The sequence below is a fragment of the Mesoplodon densirostris genome, chromosome 3, assembly GCF_025265405.1.
Source record: "Mesoplodon densirostris isolate mMesDen1 chromosome 3, mMesDen1 primary haplotype, whole genome shotgun sequence".
Lineage (NCBI taxonomy): Eukaryota > Metazoa > Chordata > Mammalia > Artiodactyla > Ziphiidae > Mesoplodon > Mesoplodon densirostris.
Window position 1 is genome coordinate 414876 of NC_082663.1, and position 15164 is coordinate 430039.

Below are 15164 nucleotides of genomic sequence, written 5' to 3' on the forward strand. Positions count from 1 at the left end.
TAAAAGCTGCAGGTCAGAGGTGAAGTGGGCGCCTGGACTTCGGGGTGAGCTGGGTGGGGTCTGGGGCCAGGCTCTCAGAAGAGGAGGGCGGAGGGGCTGCTCCGCGGCCTGGGCCCAAGCAGGGCACCACGGCAGAGCCAAGGCACAGACGGGTCATGCTGACGGTGTCAGTGTAATGACACACAGGGTGTGATTGCTGAAGGTAGCTGGTAATCAGGTCACTGAGACCTTACTTCACAAAAGAATTCATTGAACTTGAGCTGTGACAGGCACAGCAGCAAAAACAGCAAAGGCAGGTAGAGGTAAGGTTTCCAAATCAGAATCACACAGATCCCAGCGCCGGCACCACACAAACTCCCTTTCTCTGCGTGAGGTGTAAAAGGGCCACAGAATGGCATGTGCTCGGTGACTCTGGTTTTACAGAATGAGGAAGCTGGAGGCTGGTGGCCCTGGAGGCTAAACAAACCCGAAAAGGCATTCTTCAAAGTTCTAAGATTTAAGAACATAAAGTTACATCACAGGGAGCCATCGTGGGGGGAGAAAAGTCTTGACCTCAGTGGAGCTGCTGGTTGGCTGGAGGTTTGGAGACTGACTGCAATGATCAAATTCACTGTGAAGTCCACCGGAGCCAGGATGCAGATGCTCCACTCTGGCGTGGCTTCGGGGAATCTGGAAACAGATTTCCTGTAGAGGCGCAACGTTACATCTCGCTGACCTTTATACCTTCGTGTGATAAATTTCAGCAAGGCCATTTTCTCTGAGGATGTCTTTTGTGCAGATAAAGTGTGTGGGCAATGTCCCAAGGTGTCATAAACCACGTCTGCCATCCATGTGGCTGCCGGATCACCGCAGCCCCTGCTATCAGGGCGCTCCCAGCACTGGCCCCAAAGCCAGGACTTTGTCACAGGCCACTGCCCAGACCCAGAGCAGCAGGAAGCGATGGGACTATTGATTTCTGATATGGACACCATGCTGCAGGGGGGCAAAGGGCTTCCGAGGCGGGGAGACCATCAGAGGACCCTGCACGGGCACCGGGTATTGAGAAAGCTGGACCAAGCTATGTAAATTGTCCCTGGGGGCGAACGGCACAGCCAACACCCTCACTGGGACTGCTTTGCACCCCCAGGTTCCCATTGTTTGGCCCAAATGCGTGCAGAGGGCTCAGGACCAAGGGCAGGGGCTGCCCTCCACCCCATGCTGGGGCCACCAGAGGAGCAGCACCTGTCAGAGGGGTCAAGAGACAGGGTTTCCGCACATTCGAGGGCTTTCTGTTCTGAGGGACCTGCATTGCTGGTCACTAGCAAGTTATTATTTTATTCCTTTTAGACTTGATTTCCTTATCGTAAGATGACAGTTTAGACCTTTCTGGGCTGTTGTAAAGATGAAAATCAGATTTCTGCAAGGAAGATGGATTAAGTGTTTCCTTCCCAAGCCCGGTGAAAACAAAGGGGCAATGGTATCATTTATTTTCTTTATTTTTAGATTTTTGGCCAGGCCAGCAGGAAGGGGGGGTCTGAAGACGCTGGCACCCTGGCCTCCCCACCCCTGCAGCCCCTGCGCTCCCTGCTGGGCACCGTGAGGTCGGCCCCCATATGCGCGGACCCAGCCTGATCAGCCACCCTGGGGGTGGGGCGTGGGAGGTCTTGGGCTTGAAAACCAGTGGCCGAGTCATGTAAAGCACAAGCAGAGCAAGTGAGGAAACACTGCAGGGAGAGGCAGGTCCACACTGGGAGAAGGAGCCGCATCCTAGACAGAAGAGTGCACTCAGTGATTTACAAACTCGTTTATATGAGAAAATACGGGAGCAGAAACTAAAAAGTCAACGGAGGGACCTCCCTGGTGGTCCAGTGGTAAAGAATCCTCCTTCCAAGGCAGGGGACGCGAGTTCTATCCCTGGTCGGGGAACTGAGATCCCACATGCCACGGGGCAACTAAGCCCGTGTGCCACAACTAATGAGCCTGTGCGCCTCAACTAGAGCCCACGTGCTGCAAACTACGGAGCCCATGCACTCTGGAGCCCGCGCGTCACAACTAGAGAGAAGCCGGCGGGCTGCAACAAAGAGCCTGCATGGCGCAACAAATTCCCACGTGCCGCAATGAAGACCTGACGCAGCCAAGAAAAAAATAAAAAAATAAAAATTTAAAAAACCCAACAAAACTCAACGGAGGTGTTGGAAGATGAAGTTAAAGGCTCTCTCAGAAGACAGAGGAAAAAGACTGAGACATCAATGCAGGAGAGGAAATTCAAGAGTAGGAAGGACGACACAGGTTCTCTCAGAAGGAGCTAGAAGAGGGGCAGAGGGGGAGACTCGGACGGAGCAGCCACAGACGTCTCCGGAGGAAAGGCTTGTGCTTCCAGGGACCAAGCTCGACGGATGAAATGAGATCTGCCTCAAAGCACATCATTACTGGGGAGAGGAGGGGGGAGGAGGGAGGGGAGAGGGGAGGGGGTCCCCAGCATGAATCCAGTAGGTCATCAGTCTGCTCAGGACGGTCGATGTCACCCTCCACTGCACAGCCAGTCCCCAGAGGAAGGGGGGGAAATCACATTTGATGGAGAATGAGTCCACCAAAGAGGGGCTCCCCAAGACAGAAGGCACGGGATGCCAGGCGGGGTGCCCCATGGAGGGCAGAGTGACGGGAGGGCCGGTGCTGTGTCCGGCAGAGGGAAGCCCAGGGACCTGCCGTCTCGGGACAAAGCAGCAGACACGGGGGCTGGAGTGCTGTGCAGCACAGCAGCCCGCGGGGGTTTTGGGCAGGGAGTTAGTTAAGTACATAGAAAATGGCACCACCGACCCCAGACAATCATTAACTTTAGGTAAAACGAACAGTTGTGCAGGAAATGGAACAGTGATCCGTGCTATTCCAGGCTACGTTTCGTGTCGTCATAACAGCGTATGGCACTGAGACCTTGGTGGGAAGGTCAGAACTCAGGGCGCAGCACGTGGGTGGGGGCAGGTTCCCCACGTCTGGGAAGCTCACATCACAGCTCCTTCCCGCCTCGCCCACCTCATGTCTGGTCCCGGCCAAGATAGCTTGAAATGCCCAACACATGGCAGCAAAGCCAGGAGCCACAGGGCGAGCACACTGGCCTTGCTGGGGGCACAGCTGCAGGGCAGACGCTGTGTTCCCAGATGACATGATTATCTGAGTAGAAAACCCCAAAGAATCAACAGAAAACTGGAACTAGTAAGTGATGATAGCAAGGCTGAAGGATATAGATTGTCAACTGCTTCCTATAAACTAGCAATGAACATATGGAATTTGAAATTCAATACACAATACCGTTTACATCAGCACCAAAAGAACCCACGCTTAGGTATAAATCTAACAAAATATGTGCTGGGCCTGTATGAGGAGAACTTCTAAACTTGGATGAAAGAAACTGAAGAAGGTTTAAATAAATGGAGAGAAAGTCTACATTTATGGAGAGGAAGACTCAATATGGTCAAGATGTCAGTTCCCAACATAACCCACAGATACAATGCAACCCCAATAAAAAATCCCAGCAAGTTATTGTAAGTGAATATCAAGAAATTGATTCTCAAATTAACATGGAGAGGAGGTAAAAGACCCAGAACAGCCAAGGCAACATTGAAGGAGAAGAACTGAGTTGGAGGACGGACGTCACCTGACTCCAGGACTTACTGTGGAGCTACAGAAACTGAGACAGTGCGGTGTCGGGGACAGAATAGACATATAGATCAACGGACAGAACAGAGCCCAGAAACAGACCCTATAAATGTGGTCACTGACCTTTGACAAAGGAGCAAAGACAATGGAATGGAGCAGAGACAGTCTCTTCGACAAATGGTGCTGGAACAACTGACGTCCACACAGAAGATGAATCGAGACCTCACACCCTTCACAAAAATCAATTCAAAATGGATCAGGGACCTGAAAAACTATGAAACTCCCAGAGGATAAAACAGAGGAAACCTAGATGACCTTAGGTTTGGAGATGAGCTTTTAGACACAACACCAAAAGTATAATCTAAGAAAGAAAGAATTGATAAGTTGGGGTTCCTTAAAATTAATGAAGTGTCTGTGAAAGCTAAGAGAATGAAAAAAGTCATAGACAGGCATAAAGTATTTGCAAAACACACATCTGATAAAAGATTTGTATCCAAAATATACAAACAACTCTTAAAACTCAATCAGAAAACAACCCAACTAGCTAATCAATGAATTTGGTAAAGTAGCAGGATACAAAATTAATGCACAGAAATCTCTGGCATTCCTATATACTAATGATGAAAAATCTGAAAGTGAAATCAAGGAAACACTCCCATCTACCATTGCAACAAAAAGAATAAAATATCTAGGAATAAACCTACCTAAGGAGACAGAAGACCTGTATGCAGAAGATTATAAGACACTGATGAAAGAAATTAAAGATGATACAAATAGATGGAGAGATGTACCATGTTCTTGGATTGGAAGAATCAACATTGTGAAAATGACTCTACTACCCAAAGCAATCTACAGATTCAATGCAATCCCTATCAAACTACCACTGGCATTTTTCACAGAACTAGAACAAAAAATTTCACAATTTGTATGGAAACACAAAAGACCCCGAAGAGCCAAAGCAATCTTGAGAACGAAAAATGGAGCTGGAGGAATCAGGCTCCCTGACTTCAGACTATACTACAAAGCTATAGTAATCAAGACAGTATGGTACTGGCACAAAAACAGAAAGATAGATCAATGGAACAGGATAGAAAGCCCAGAGATAAACCCACGCACATATGGCCAACTTATCTTTGATAAAGTGGCAGGAATGTACAGTGGAGAAAGAACAGCCTCTTCAATAAGTGGTGCTGGGAAAACTGGACAGGGACATGTAAAAGTATGAGATTAGATCATTCCCTAACACCATACACAAAAATAAGCTCAAAATGGATTAAAGACCTAAATGTAAGGCCAGACACTATCAAACTCTTAGAGGAAAACATAGGCAGAACACCCTATGACATAAATCACAGCAAGATCCTTTCTGACCCACCTCCTAGAGAAATGGAAATAAAGACAAAAATAAACACATGGGACCTAATGAAACTCAAAAGCTTTTGCACAGCAAAGGAAACCATAAATAAGACCAAAAGACAACCCTTAGGATGGGAGAAAATATTTGCAAATGAAGCAACTGACAAAGGATTAATCTCCAAAATTTATAAGCAGTTCATGCAGCTCAATAACAAAAAAACAAACAACCCAATCCAAAAATGGGCAGAAGACCTAAATAGACATTTCTCCAAAGAAGATATACAGATTGCCAACAAACACATGAAAGAATGCTCAACATCATTAATCATTAGAGAAATGCAAATCAAAACTACAATGAGATACCATCTCACACCAGTCAGAATGGCCATCATCAAAAAATCTAGAAACAACAAATGCTGGAGAGGGTGTGGAAAAAAGGGAACACTCTTGCACTGCTGGGGGGAATGTGAATTGGCACAGCCACTATGGCGAACAGTATGGAGGTTCCTTAAAAAACTACAAATCGAACTACCATATGACCCAGCAATCCCACTACTGGGCATATACCCTGAGAAAACCATAATTCAAAAAGAGACATGTACCAAAATGTTCATAGCAGCCCTATTTACAATAGCCCAGAGATGGAAACAACCTAAGTGTCCATCATCGGATGAATGGATAAAGAAGATGTGGCACATATATACAATGGAATATTACTCAGCCATAAAAAGAAACGAAACTGAGCTATTTGTAATGAGGTGGATGGACCTAGAGTCTGTCATACAGAGTGAAGTAAGTCAGAAAGAGAAAGACAAATACTGTATGCTGACACATATATATGGAATTTAAGAAAAAAATGTCATAAAGAACCTAGGGGTAAGACAGGAATAAAGACACAGACCTACTAGAGAATGGACTTGAGGATATGCGGAGGGGGAAGGGTAAGCTGTGACAAAGCGAAAGAGAGGCATGGACATATATACACTACCAAACGTAAGGTAGATAGCTAGTGGGAAGCAGCCGCATAGCACAGGGAGATCAGCTCAGTGCTTTGTGACAGCCTGGAGGGGTGGGATAGGGAGGGTGGGAGGGAGACGCAAAAGGGAGGGGATATGGGAACATATGTATAGCTGATTAAATTTGTTATAAAGCAGAAACTAACACACACACACACACACACACAAAGAGAATTCTGAATAAACAACTGTACACTAAAAAAAAAAAAAGAAAAAAGAAAACAACCCCACTGAAAAATGGGCCCCAAATCTAAACAGATACCTTACCAAAGAAGAAGTGCAGACGGAAGTTAGGACATGAAGGGACACTCCCACCATGCACTGCTGGAAACACAAATGGAAACAGCACCACTGCTCATCCTCCAGAATCATTAAAGTCCAGGCCCTGACCACACGAACTGCTGGTGAGGACGTGGAGCTCCAGGAGCCCCAGTGGGAATGAAGAAGGGTGCCGCCGCTCTGGAGGACAGTCTAATAGTTTCTTACGAACTCAACACACTCTCACCATGTGATCCAGCAATTATGCTCCTTGGTATTTACACAAATGAGTTAAAACCTTATGTCCACACAAAACTCTGCACACACAGGATTATAGTAACTGTATTCATCATTGTCAAAACCTGGAAGCAGCTAAGATGTCCTACAGCAGGTAAGTGGATAAACTGTGGTCCATCCAGACAGTGGAATATTCTGCACTAAAAAGAAGTGAACCATCAAGCCATGAAACGACGTGGAGGAACCTTAGATGCATGTGACTAAGTGAAGGAAGCCGATCTCAAAGGCTGCATCCTGTAGGATTCCAACTCTAGGACATTCTGGAAAAGGCAAGACCATGGAGACAGTAAAAGCGTCAGTGGTTGGGGCTTCCCTGGCAGTCAGGTGGTTAAGACTCCGCACTTCCAATGCGAGGGGCACGGGTTTGATCCCTGGCCGGGGAACTAAGGTTCCACAAAAAATAAATAAATAAATAAATAAATAAGTAGATGCGTGTCATTAGACACTTGTCCACACTCACAGACTGTAGGACACTGATGGAAATTTAATGTGAACCTTGGACTCCAGTTAATAATAAAGTACTGGTATTGGTTCATCTATTGTAACCGATGATCGGTGCCAGTGCAAAATGTTGACAAAATAGGGAAACTGTGTGTGTGTGTGGGGGGAGGGGTACAGGGAACTCTCTGGACTCTCTGCTCCATGATCCTGTAAATTTACAACTAAAAATATTCAGTCTACTAAGTTTTAAAAGCCAGCATCTCTGCAGCCATGGTGGGTGCTCCTCTGGAGGGTGGGCCTCGCGCTGGGATGTGGCCTCAGGAGGCCAAGCCAGGGACGGAGGTGACACACTGAGTACGAGAGGGCGGGCTGGGCGGGCTGGGCAACACGCCTGCTTGTCACCCAGAGGGAGAACCCGGTGCCGTCAGCCTGCAACTTCCCACCAGCGTCAACCATCCGTCCTGATTCTACTGCGCCAACACGACAGGAAGGTTCCCCCAGAACTTTTACAAACAAAAGCCCCACTTTTTACTGCAAAGGGTGTTGTTGCCATCAGCAGGGAGGGGTCCCACGGACCAGCAGAGGGAGGTCCGGGGCCCGGGACGCTGGCCGGGAGGGGGCCTGCCCGCTGGGGGTGTGCGGCAGGGCGCCAAGGAGGGCAGACGGGGAGGGAGGCGTACGCGGGTGTGAGTGTGTGCAAGCATGAGTGTGCGCGGGCGTGAGTGTGCGCGAGCGTGAGTGCGCGCGGGCGTGAGTGCGCGCGAGCAGGGGCAGCACCATCTTCAGACGGCAGCTCTGGCGGCCCCGGCGATGACGGTAAAGCCAGCGACGTGCCAGACCCGCGGTCCAGCTCCGGTCAGGCCCAGGCGCGCGGCCGTCTCAGACCTTCGAGTCTGCGGCGCAAGGCGCTTCGCCCAGATCCGGGAGCTCCGCTCACGCAGGCCTCGGGGCGGGAGGACCTCCCAGGGGAGAATGTCCCGCCCGGGGCGCAGCGGCCTCTCTGCCCGGGCCAGCGTCCACTCCTGACCCCTGCGGGCCTCTCCCTCCTCCGAAGGAGGGGCCCCGACGACCACCCGCCGCAGGGTCCTCGGAGCGGGGGCTCCACGGGAGGCGAGAGCCGAGGCTGCGACCCCTGCGCCCCGCCCCTGCGCACACCCCGTGGGCCCCCGATGGGCGGGCCCGGGCCAGGCTGCCGGGAAGAGGTGCAGACGAGTGCGCGGCTGCGAAGCGAAGGACCTTGCTCCCGGACAGCGGACGATTTGTCTCGTTTAACTTTAACTTCCCACAGTCCGGCCGTGGGGCCTGCGTGGATTAGGCTGAGAACGGCTAAGCATGGCCCCGGGGCTCCTGCAGGCGGGGGGTGTGCAGGGATGCAGTGGTCCCACGCGCTCCGGGCGGCCTGTCCTCAGAGGTGGCCACCGCGGGCGCGGGGTTGGGGCCAGGCCTCCTCTAAGGACAGGCCGTCCGGGCAGCCTGCCTCCTTCCTGCTCCTCTCCTGGCCACCTCGGGCCCCCCTCCCGCAAGATCCCGTGGCCACGGACCACGAGCGCGGCTCCGGACGGCAAGGACTTGCAGCTTGTGGCTTGGGAGGGCGCTCGCTCCAGCTGTCTTCTGACATGTTCAGCTCATTAACACTAAAAGGAATCTCCAGATCGTGAGAAAACCAGGATTGTAAATGGGAAGCCCACCGGAGCTGCTGCTCGCGTGCCAGGTCCCTGGGTGCCCTTGAGGGCCAGGTGGGGGTCTGCGGGGGCTGCAGAGACAAATTCCCCTGGTCTCTGCCCCCCGCACCAGCTGGAAGAGCCCGGGGGGACGGGCGTGTTGGGAAGAGAGTCCCAGAGCACTGGGCCCGGGGGAGCAGTCGGGTTGGACTGTCTCCCCTGGTCTGGCGAAAGGAGCCTGTCCTCGCCCCTGGGCGGCCGGGCACGTGTGCTCACCCTGCATCTGCCAGTGCCTCCCTGGGGTGCCCCGGCGGAAGGCAGAGGGGGTGCTGGGCCAAGATGTGCTCCCCTCAGACCCCCGAGGCAGGCCGTGCGCAGGGCTTGGGGCTGAGGGCGCCCTTGCCATCGGAACGTTCTTGGTCGGTCCTAGCAAGTTAATGAGTAAAGGATTTTGACAACAGACACCGCGTTCTCCATCCAGGGCCTTCTCAGAAGCTTAAAACTGCCCTCCTTTTGTAGTCTGTCCCCAGGAAGGTAGGCTGTATGGCGTTGGGGGGAATGAGGGGGAGAGGGCTGGACCCTCACAGCCTGCACGTGGGTGTGTGCCCACAGGCCCCACCTCACACACTCACCCCTGAGCCCTGCCCTGTTCGCTAATTATAATTGCTAAATGGCGGTCACATGATCCCCCCTCCCAAATCCTAGCGACACTGTACTGGAGACCCCAGCACCGAAAGGGTCACCTAACAGCCGGGGTTTGAGGTGCACCTGCCTGGGGCCGACACCAGGTCACAGAGAGGTCACTCCTGGCCGGCTCCATGCAACACCCTCTCCAGCTGGGAACTCACTGGGTAAAAGCCAGCACCTTGCCGAGTCCACAAAATCACTCCCATCCCAGGACAGGTGGGAACTGCAAGGCGGCAGGCAACAGGTGTGTGGGGAGCAGGACTGCCCAGTCCCCTCCTCACCCGGCATTGAAGGACACTGGCCCCTGCCCTTGCTGGTGCCACGAGGTCCTGGCTCCCACCGTCCACCTCAGACTTAGTGTCTGTAGTTACTGTGTGACTGTCTTGGCATTTTCGTTTTCATTCAACTATTGTCCGTTGACCTCTTGTTAAGGCCGGGTGCTGTGCAGGGTAACTACAGTGTTCACACAATGTCCACCAGGCACCTTCTAAGCACCTGTCTAAGTCTGCACCTGAGGGAGATGCTGAACCTGGCCGTGTCCCTGCTTAGGAGGCTGAGGTGTCAGAGGGGACAGCAGCTTGCCCACAGCAAGGCCATCACAAGTCCTCTTAGATGCAGTGGCAGACCAGGCAGGTGCCAGGGTGTGGGGGGCCCCGGGGAGCCCTCGAAGTCTGTGACGTTGCAGGAGCCCAGCCGGGTGGTGCCCGCTCAGGACAGCGACCGTCTGCTTCCGCCTGCTGCCCGCCCTGGAGACCCACGAGCTTGGGCCTGGCCCCTGCGTCACCCCAGAGGCTCTGATTTGAGATTTTGGGGCTGACGACCCCCAGGGGACTGAACCGGACCGAGAACCGGGGGTCTCGCCAGGCTTACCAGAAGCTGATGAGAGTCTGAGGCCGGCGACACGCCCACCCCAGGCTACAAGGCAGCTGGTCTCCGTCTGGATTGTCAAGTGAAGGAGGAGAATGAAGGTTTTGCTGCCTCAGGATGTGGAAGGGTTAGGTTTAGGGTTAGCAGTCACACGTGGAGGTGCTCTGGCACATTCTGCTCGGTGACTGAGTTACTGCTGGTGTGCATGGGGGTGACACTGCCTTCCGGAGAGCCTGGCCTCCGAACTGGCCTGTGCAAAGTAGCAGGAGGGAGGCTGTACCCCTCCCACCGCCGCCCCCAGGCAGTGCTGAGGAGCAAGCCTGTGCCCAGGCCTGCTCTGGGGCCCTGCCCTGGGGGTGCCTGGTGGCTTCTCCAGCAGAAAGGCCTCTGTGACCCCAGGATACAGCTCTCGGGGGGCCAAGCCTCCTCCCCCACCTGCAGGCTCTTCCCAGCGCGCCCCTGGGAGCCCGGCTTCTCCTGCTGGAGTGGGACCCGGGCGTCTCCTCACGGCCTCGTGTGCGCCCGCTGGCTGTGTGGGGTGAGGACGACGTGAGCACGACCAGAGCCCCGGGCGTGTCTCACCCACTCCTCACAGACCCTGCTAGGGAGAGTGTGACCCAGAGGCACACGAGGGGACCTCAGGTCCCCAGCATCCACGGCCACCTGGGGACTAGATCATAGTGCCACAGGTGGAACCCTCAACCCGCGGGCACCAGCACACACACACATGCAGGCGCGAGGGCCTCCGGGCGGCCTGCCTCGAGGGTCCACACCACGCAGCAGGCAGGGGGCCAAGCACAAGCACCCAGCACGTGCGGGCCGTGCTCCACGGAGAGCAGGCTGGGAGGCCGCAGACCCGTGTCCGCTGTGCCCCAACGTCTAGGGCCCGCGAAACCTGAGCAGAAACAGAGCCCCGTGAGCGGGCGGTGTCCACCCTTTGTGTGGTTCCAAGAGATGTGAGAAGCAGCCGTTTCCAGCTTTCACGTTTGGCCTTTCCCAGCTGAGAACTCAAAACCAGCTGGACTTTGGCAAGAGAGCTCCGCAGGTGGTGAACTCATCGGAGGCTTCCTGATATACCCAGGAGGCAACGGAGCCTGGCCCTCGCCCCCCAGCCCGCGGCCTCCTCCGCGAGCACTGGGTGGGCCCTAGAGGACTCTGGTCTGCCCCCGGCCCTGGAGGCTGGAGGTCCAGGCTCACAGGACACCCTCCCGAGCCGACAGCTGGCCACCCCGCCAGGGCCACGTCTGTGCCGGAAGCAGAGGGCTCAACCAGGGGCCTGGGATGCCTCAGCTCAACACCCCCCCGAGTCCACAGCCTCCAGCCTGTTCCACCTCTCCACTGTCCGGCCCTGACACCTTCCCATCCGCCAGCGCTGGGGCCCTGGGGCTGGCGTCTCCGCCTGGCCCCGCCTCCCCCAGCCCCTCTTGCTCTGCCGGCCCCTCCCTTTGTGGCCCATCTCGACTGCCCCCCAGAGGGGAGGCCCACACCCTGGCCACCACCTGAGCCCTCAGCCTGGACTCTGAACCCCAGTGTCCAGCAAACCCTGGGGCCTCTCCATTCATTCTAGAACCGATGAGTGAACGCTCAGCTCACAGATGTGGACCTGAGATGCAGCCAGCTCCAAGGAAAGGCCCCATGACCTCAAGGTGCCGCCCGGGGCCTTGCAGTGGGACCTCAGCCCTGGCCCTACAGGCGGGTCAGGCCTGGCAGAGCCGGGGTCCCGGCAGAGGCGAGGCAGCCCCAGGCCCCTCCCTGTCCTGGGACACCGGAGGCTCAGAGGCCAGAGCAGCAGTGCCTGGCTGGGCCCTCAGTGCTCAGACACCTCGTTCGGAGTCTCCGGAAGGCATACCTGCGTCTCCCTTCCGCTCCTCGAGCAGGTACGCACCGTTTTTCCGGCTTGTCTGTTCTGAACACGCTTATGGGAAGAATCTTACAAAATCAGAGGGATTTTGCAAACATTACACACCACCACGGGGCAGCTCAGCTCAGGGGGTGATGGGTCCGACCCACCCTCATCTCTCCCTTGGGGTCCTGTCCCTCCCGGAGGGGTCAAGGGTGCTCGGCCCAGAAGCCTCCGAGGCCCCACTTCGCTGGGACGCGTGTGGCTGGTGGCCCCGCTGGCCCCTCACCTGCCACCCCTCTCCTGGGGGGCTTCCTCAGCTGCCCCGCAAACGAGCCCCCATACGGCCACCTCAGGGCCTCTGCAGGGCCGTCTGGACCCTGGAAACGTCCCCCTAACCCTCAGGGCTCGCTCCTCCCCACCCGCGCTATTCCCTTCTTTCCCTGTCCCGCCAGGACTCGAGGCCACGCACCCCGCGGCTGAACTCGCCTGCTCCCAGGGGCGTGACACACCCCGAGGGAGGTCTGGGTCTGTTTCATTGGAAGCCGTGTCCTCGTGGCCTGCAGTAGTGCCAGGCACGTGGCAGCATTAATGTTTGTAAGATGAATGTTAAACTAGAGCTCAGAGCTGTGGCTGCTAAAAATCAAGCATTTTGGCTGCACTAATAGAATAAATCAAACGTTCGAGCCCAGACGTCGTACTGTGCCGGGGATACTGCGCCGCTGGGGCCTGAGTCCAGGCTCCGCCCAGAGGGCGTGCAGGCGTCTGTCTGCGGCCTGCGAGTGGGGACCCGTGGACGTGTTCCGCCCTATCTTGCTCCAGAAGGCAGGACTGGGTGTGAACTGACCGAATCAGCTCATCAGGGAGCCGCTTCAGGCCAGGCCTCGCGCAGGCGAGCTCTCCCCACCTCAGACCTACAGCCCATGGTGCTCCAAGCTGATGCGGCCTTGCCCTCGGCCTGGGGTGGTCACCAGGTGTGCTTGTGTGGCAATTCCAGTCGAGAGTCGGGCTAAGGAGCTTAGCATCTCGAGGGTCTGGACGAAGCTCACACCATCGTGGAGTGTTCATTCCTTCACCCACTCACACGCCTGTCCAACCACCCATCCAGCGGCACATCCGGCCAAGCACACACGTCTGCACACACACCTGCAGGAGCGCTGCTGGGGCAGGCCGGCCTCCAGGCACTGGGGGCACACAGGAACGAACAGACGCAGCCCCCGCCTCTGCAGAGCTGACCTGGTTGAACCCAGACCCCAGTGTTGAGGGGGCGACCTCAAGACACCAGTGGGCCAGAGGGTTCTGAGCTCAGAAGAGGAGGGGGGAGAGATGCTGGTGGGTGGGGCTCCTGGCCTGGCCGCAGTGGGGACGGGGGGTAGCGGCTGGGCTTCAGCTAGAACCCAGGGAAGCCAGCAGGGCCCAAGCCTCGCACCCACGGGGCCTTGCTGCTCCCGTGCCCGGCGCTCCTTGGGCCTCTGCCACCCCGCCAGCCCCCTGCCCATCCCCAACCAATAGTGTGCCTCCCCCATCCCCACGCGGCCCACAGGCTCCTGGAGCTCAAGTCCCCCAGCCTGATGGGCTCTGTAGGCAGGGCTGGGTGGGGAGGGCCTCTGCAGGCACCTGGGTCCTGCCAGCACCCCTCTTCTCCCTGCCCTGGGCAGACAGACTTCACGGGATGGAGAAGGGATGGAGAAGGGAGAGGAATCACTGAGCAAGGTCAGGAAGGAGGGCGGGGCTGGCTGGGAGCAAGGGTGCAGGCGTGGGGTGGGCAGAAAGTCACCCCAGTGAAGCAGACCTCACGCCAGGAAAGCACCCAGGCGCCTCCAAGGTTTCCTGGTGCAGGGGACGGGGCTCCAGCTGTGCCCACCTCAGCCCAGGGAGGTCACCACCCACTCTGAGCTCCAGCGCAGACAGGGCTGCAGGAGTCCCTTCTCAGAGGGAAGGCAGGAGGCGTGGAGGGAGCCCAGAACCACCAGCCCTGACCTGGTCCGCCGCACCCTGAGGCCCCTGCCCCACTCGGCCACACGCTCCCGGTAAAACTTGCTGTCAAAAGGGACTCAGATGCTGGGAAGAAATAAACGTGAGGCTGATCAGGCACCGGATTGGGAGAGCCCAGCGGCAGGCGTCAGGGACCTTTGGGACTTGCAGTCTTGGGAACACTGCTGTGATTCTCTTGGACCCTCTTGTGGGAGTTGGCTGGATGGAAAAATCCCTGGAGAGTTCCTTCTGCCAAGCGGGCAGCACTTCCCAACCTTTGCCCCTCTTCCTCAGGATACTCCAGAAAGATACCTTAGCTCCAAATGCAGTGGATTGTTTTACAGCCCGTGGCTGATTCTCCCACGGCAATTCCTGACAAATGAAACTTTACGCTTTCAGCACAGAATGTCCCTCCCACAGAGACTCTTGGGAGAGGCCTTGGTTCCAAGACCTTGGATGATGGGTCTTGACTCCATCTGTCCTGCCAGGCTTGGGGTCCACTAGGGCCCACTGATTCGTCTACTCCTGGGAGGATGGAGTCCACCGAAGACTCCTGCTGCTCACGCTGCCTTTTTAGGTCATCCTTGTTCTCCAGATCGTCTCATGCATTCTTTCGAGCGGTGTAAGGGAAATTTGGTGGGAACAGGGAGAAGAGCATGGTGGAGGGCGCCGGGGAGCCCACAGGAAAGAGGGACAGGGGTTGGGTGCAGCGATGGGGGTTCTGGTCTTAGGACCAGAGCACACGGAGCGAAAACCACAAGCTTCTGGTGTCAACGCAAGGAGGTAAATATGGCCCACCATTCCCCGACAGCCTGGGAGCCCAACCCAGGGCAGACACCCAGCGCCCGAAGGCTGAACTTCAGAGAAATCCACCGACGCGGCAGGCGCTCTGGACAGAAGCCATGGCTGTTCCAGCACCCGGGAGCTGTGCCCCTCCCCTGGCAAGGGCTGGGGCTGGACCAGAGGAGAAGCCACAGTGAAAGCGCTTTGCAAGTGACGGGAATCGGGGTCTAGGGGCCTGGAGAGCAGAGTCTGACCTGATAAGGCAGCTGCTGACACACCCAGCAGAACAGAGCGTGACCCCAAGGCTGAGCTGCAGCTGGAGCACAGGTGGGAAAAGGGACCTGCGTCTCC